Raw genomic sequence first — 6,457 nt, forward strand, 5'->3', positions numbered from 1 at the left:
GATGGTTGGGGAGAGAAGTGCAGCAATGAATGAATGGAAATCCAAAATCTCTGTAAATACTCATTAAAATTATTTTTTTAAAAATTCTATATGTCTATAATGATTACCTCCATTTACTGTATAGATATCTCCTCACAAGGGTAAAAAAATTTACAAACAAATCCTGAAACAATCTTTTACCTGTTTTCTCCCAAACTACACTTGAAGCAGTAGTGCTATTTTCTGCACATATATGCTATTCTTATTGATTAAACTCTAGTTCAAGTGCTACAGGACACACGTTATGTTTATACTAAAACCATTACAATTATCTCCAACATCTACCTCCTGCCTTTCTCTTCAAATTATAAATACACTTAAAACGCATTTTAATTGAAAATGTACATGATGTCTTAAAATCAGGAATGCACTCATCAAGAATAAGTTTTAATCTCCCTTCGTTTTAGTGTAACTTGGCTCATATCATCTTCCTGTTAAAAAACTGTTCAATGGCTCTCCATTACCAACAGCTTCAAAATAAGGAATTCTCACTCATCCAGAAAATGTCAAGTTTTCAGGTTAAAACTGCATCATTTAAAAGATATCTGAAGTTAGAAAATATTTAGTTATCATGAATAAATTATTCAGTGTAAAACTGAAGCTCAGAAACGCACTCACAGATGCAGACTCAGCACTGACTCAGTGACCCTCTGGTGACTTTCCGAAGTTAGAAATTTCCAGGGGGAAACTTTTCTCCCTTATAGCTACTGGTAGATTAACTGCCAGAGAAGCACTATTAATCCAGTGCCAGGTGGTTTGAAAGCTGGGCAGGCTCCTCCAGAATGATTTACAGTCTCTGAAAGCCTGCTGGAGAGTCAGCTCTGAGTCAGTTCTGACTCATGCCAATTAGTAATAGAGATCACTACTCAAAATTTCTCTCATCCTTAAAATCAGTGTACCATTATAAATATTTTACTCATTTCATAGAAATAGTTTACTCATTTCAATCTGATACAATTTATAAAAAATGAAGGACATAAATAATGTAGCTTTAGTAAATTTTATTGCAACTAAACTATCAAATTACGACTTTTCAATAAATGGCTCTTGTCTGGGAGAAGGGAAGACAAATTATTGATTTAGAAGGCCAGGAGTAGAACCTTAAGATTTATCGAGGTCAGCTGGCTTAAGATTTTACAAAGACAATGTTTACATCCCACTTTGCTAAGTAGCAACCAGGGTCTTAACAAAAGTGAAGAAAGTTAAAGCCTTAGGACTAACAAAGCACATGAATTTTATTATCCATATAACCCACTGTTAATTCTGAAAGAGATCACACAGAAATTTCCTGATAAAGAGAGAAAAATGTAGAATAAAAAGCAAAATCATAAAACTAACTCACTGCCATTGAGTTGGAAATGACTCATAGCTGAAATTCCAAAGAGTTTTCAGAGGCTGCAAATTACACCAGAGGAGACTGCCCAACTTTCTCCTGAAAGACTTACCCTTCTTATACTGGTTGACAGAGACTGAGGCAGCTCCCTAGATGGCAGCTTTTATAGTTACTCTTCAAGCTTGGAAGGAAATCACTCCCTGTGAGCCAAGTATTTTTTAGTCAAACAACTGACAGTTCTATAAGGTGATCAGTAACACTACAGAGAAACACAATGTTTTAAGTAACCAACCATACAAGATCAAAAGGGAAGCATTTGGGGAGAAAGCTCAGGGAGCAGGAAGGAATAGCAAAGATGGAAATATTGAAAAGGGAAACAAAGAAAGTAGGAAGATACTTTGTGGGGATTGCAATCAATGTCATGTTTAAATTGTTAACCGGAAATCTAATTTGTGAATTTTTCACTAAACCATAATGACAATTTAAAAAAAAATTAGAGGATTTAAGTCTTTTAACCAATCAACATAATTTTTAAAAGTAGTACCACTGTATAGATGACTTTTGTAATTAAGAACACATCCATGACTGATGAATTACAATAATAAACAATCAACAAATTACAACACAGACTACCTGTAATCCAGCTCTTTGTGAACGAGATACTGCTTTAGCCTTGGCCTTTCCACTGTCTTTTCCAGCTTTGCCGCCAGCCTAGATGAAAAGAAGGTAATGATGAAAAATTAAAAAAACAGTTATTAAAATATTCAGGAAATAAATTTTCTTCTAGTTTCACTTTTTTGTTTTTGTTTTTTTTGTTGTGTACCGCTGAATTCAATCTGACTGGCACAGGAGGAGATTGCTCCGCCTTCTCCAGCAGAGCATCTAGTGGATTCGAACTGCACACCTTTGGGATTGCAGTGCAGCTTCTTGCCACTAAGGCACCAGAGCTCACCATAATTTCACTTTTGGTAGTTAAAAAAACAAACAAAGAAACCAAGCAAAACAACTACTGCCTTCCTCATTTGCTTAAATCACCTTATATTAATTTATAGTCAACCTTAAACAGTCACTTAAAATGTAAAATTTCAGTGATAGGGAATGGCAAGGGACACACTGACAAAGGAGATTAATCAGAACTGGCTTTGACAAGCACTGCGGCAATTGGACAATTAAAACAGACATTGGGGGGGAAAAAGTATGAGGGGGGGAGAAGAACGAACTGGGGAGGAAGGTGGAGAAAACAGTGCAACAATGAATGAATGAAAACCCAAAATCTCTGTAAATGTTCATTAAAACTAATAAAATTTAATAATAATAAAAAAATGTAAAATTTCTAGACAACTAAACAAAGTCTCCAGAACTCAGACTGAAGAATCCTGATCAAGATTTATGATGCTTGAAATATTTCATAATGAAACAGCTGTTTATATATTTCTCCACAGAACTACTTATGACTTAATTCTTCTGAGAAGGAAAATAAAATATGTTGCCAAAAAAGAGGGGAGGGGATAAAAAAAAGACTGTTAAAGATTTTTTGCCAATGAGTTCTACTATAACAATTATAAACCACTACTTAAAAACAAAACAAAACAAAACAAAAAACCCACTACCTTCCAGTGTACAAAATACGTAACATTCAGGTCTACTAGTGAAAGGTAATTAACAACAGCATATTAAGAATACAATACAATCATTTCAACATAAAAGTTAAGAATGTACAAGGTACACGGTATGTAAATATACACAGGGAATGTAACAATCCATAGAAGACAGTTTTCCAAGTAAAAAAAGATAAGAACCTTGAGATTATTTTTATACAAAATAAAGAGTACACTGCATTAATATGTCACATTCTAGATGCTACACAGGGAATTAGATAGGATCTACCTATACGCAGGCATGATGAGAAATGAGGAATACGAGAGAAACCGACTTTCACTTGTGCATTGTTGTTATGTGCTGTCGAGTCCTTGCGACCCACAGAGACCCTATGTACAACAGCCCTAAACCCTGCTCTATCCTGTGCCAATCACATTGCCTCTGACATACCCATCCCGATTACCCATTCACTGGATCAATCCACCTCACAGAGGGCCTTCCCCTCCTGCTCTGTCCCTTCATCCTAACAAGCATGTCCCTCTCCAAGGACTGGTCCCTTCTTACATGTCCAAAGTATGTCAGACGAAGCTTCATAATCCTTGCCTCCAAGGAGCAGCCCAGTTAACCCTCTCCAGGGTGAATCTGTTTTTATTCTTAACAGTCCATGGTCCACTCAATACTCTTTCTCCAGCACCACAGCTCAAAGGCATATATTCTCCTTCTATCCTCCCTAGTTATTGTCCAACTCTCCGATGTTGGACAAGTGACTGCAAAGACAATGGCCTGTATTAAATGCACGTTAGTCTCTAGAGTGACACCACTGCTCTTCAGTACTTTGGAGAGGGCCATAACAGGAGACTTTCCCATAGCAGTATGTCTTTTTATTTCCTGGCTGCTGGTGCCAAGAGTGTTGACTGTGGAGTCAAGCAAACTATAGCTGTGAACAATCTCAAACTCTTTACCATCCATCCTGATGCTGCCAATTGGCCCAGTGGTGAGAATCTTCCTTTTCTTGATGATGCGTTTCAGTCTGTTTTGAAGGCTGCAGTCCCTGACCCTAAGCAGCAGCACGGTTGTATCTGCATAACACAGACTGTTGATAGATCTTCCACCAATCCTGACACTACACTTCTCCTCATAGAGCCCAGCTTCCTGGATAATCTGTTCTGCATACAGGTTGAAAAGGTATGGAGACAGGATGCATCCCTGGCATACACCATTCCCAATTTTGAACCATGCAGTACTTTCCTTGCTCTGTTCTGACTGCCTCTTGGTCCAAGTATAGGTTTCACGTAAGCACGATCAAATATTCTGGGATTCCCATTTTTCTCAGAGTCAGCCACAGTTTGTTATGATCCATACAGTCAAATGCCTTTGCATAATCAATGAAACACAGACATTCCTCTGGTATTCCCTGCTTTCAGCTAAGATCCATCTTACATTAGCTACAATATCCCCAGTACCATGACCCCTTCTAAACCCAGCCTGGACTTCTGGCAATTCTCTGCTGATGAGCTGTTCAGTCGTTTTTGGATAATCTTCAGCAAAATCTTGCGTGCATGTGAGATCAATGGTATTGTTATATAGTTTCCACACTCTGTTGGGTCACCCTTCTTTCGGATGGGAACAAATATAGACCTCTTCCAGTCAGTTGGCCAAGTTGTTGTTCTCCACATTTCTTGGCACAACTTGGTGAGCACGTCCAGGGTAGCATCTGTTAGCTGAAATATGTCAATTGGTATACCATGCATGTATTCCCGGGGCCTTATTTTTTCCTATTTCCTTCAAAGCAGCCTGAACTTCTTCCTTCATCACCATAGGCTCTTGTTCATATGTTGTTTCATTAAATTCTGTGTCTGCCAATTCCTTTCAATACAGTGACTCAGTATGTTCTTTCCATCTTCTTTTAATACTTCCTGGATCATTTAATATTCTTCCTTGATTATAGCAACTCTAGGTTTGAATTTGTTCTTCAGTTCCTTGAGCTTAATTAAAGAAATGCTGAATGAGTTCAGCCTTTTTGATTTTCTGACTCCAGCTCCTAGCACATTTCACTTAATATTTTGCTGCTGCTCCTTGGAGGAAAGGATTCTGGGGCTTCGTCTGACATACTTTGGACATGTTGTAAGGAGACAGGTCTTTAGAGAGGGACATCATGCTGGGTAGAGTAGAGGGACAGTGCAGGAGGGGAAGACCCTCTATGAGGTGGATTGATTCAGTGACTGGGGTAATCAGGATGGGTGGGTCAGGGGCAATGAGATTGGCACAGGATAGAGCTGGGTTTAGGGCTGTTGTGCATAGGGTCGCTATGAGTCGCAAACGACTCGACAGCACATAACAACAACAACAACATCCCGTGCTGCCTTTTGGAATCTTCTATTCAGCTCTTTAGTATCTTGAATTCTTCCTTCTGCTTTGGCTTCTCTGCACTCCAAGTGCAATCTTCAGAGTTTCTTCAGACATCCATTTTGGTCTTTCCGCCCCCCCTTCTGTCTTTGTAATGACTGTTTGCACTCTTCTTGGATGATACCTTTGACATCCTACCACAACTCATTTGGCCTTCACTCAAGGTTCAAGGCCTTAAACCTGTTCCTAAGATGGTTGTGAAATTCAGGTGTCATGAACTCAAAGTCATATTTTGGTTCCCATGGATTCGGTTTAATTTTCCTCAGCTTCAGCTTGAACTTCCATATGAGTTCCATATGGTGGTGTCTTCCACAATCAGCACCTGGCCTAGTTTTCGCAACTTCTCTATTGAGCTTCTCCAGTGGTTCTTTCCACAGATGTAATCGATCTGATTCCTATGCATACCATCAGGTGAAATCTATGTGTATAACCTGCGTTTATGTTTCTTATAAAACGTATTTGCAATGAATAAGCCAATGATTGTGCAAAGTTCAATCATTCTATCTCCAGCTTCATTTCTGTCACCAAATCCATGTTTTCCAACTACTGATTCTTCTTCTCTGTTCCCAAGTTTTGCATTCCAGTCACCCATTATTATCAATGCATCCTGACTGCATGTTCGATCAATCTCTGATTGTAAAAGTTGATAGAAATCAACTATTTCCTCTTCTTTGGCTCTGGTTGTTGGTTCAAATATCTGAATGATAGTGGTATTTACTGGACTTCCTTGTAAGCGTATGGGTATTATCCTGTCACTCATAATATTGTACTTCAAGATGGATCTAGAAACTACTTTTTTAACTAGGAAAGCAACCCCATTTTTTCTCACCTTTCCATCTCTGGAGTAATTTTTCAAATATGATCATCTGACTCAAAATGCCCCATGGCGGTCCATCTCATCTCACCAGTGCCTAGTCTGCCAATATTTATGTGTTCCATAAGGCCCCAGGAATAGATGGTATACCAACTGAAGTATTTCAGATAACAGATGTTGCCTTGGATGTGCTCACCAAGTTGTGCCAAGAAATCTGGAGAACAACCACTTGGCCAACTGACTAGAAGAGATCTATATTTGTTCCC

General features: G+C 38.6%; 1 long non-coding RNA gene across 1 annotated transcript in view; it reads right to left on the bottom strand.

The window, feature by feature from the left end:
• The window catches only part of LOC102855300, a 17,039-nt gene extending 14,956 nt beyond the window's left edge, over positions 1-2,083 (bottom strand). Inside the window, exon 1 of the long non-coding RNA XR_438989.1 lies at positions 2,006-2,083. This is a non-coding gene — a long non-coding RNA (uncharacterized LOC102855300). The remainder of the gene's footprint in view (positions 1-2,005) is intronic.
• Positions 2,084-6,457: the final 4,374 nt, after the last annotated feature.

Source organism: Elephantulus edwardii, unplaced genomic scaffold (assembly GCF_000299155.1).
Source record: "Elephantulus edwardii isolate Elephantulus edwardi_28Jun2011 unplaced genomic scaffold, EleEdw1.0 scaffold00234, whole genome shotgun sequence".
NCBI classification, from domain to species: domain Eukaryota; kingdom Metazoa; phylum Chordata; class Mammalia; order Macroscelidea; family Macroscelididae; genus Elephantulus; species Elephantulus edwardii.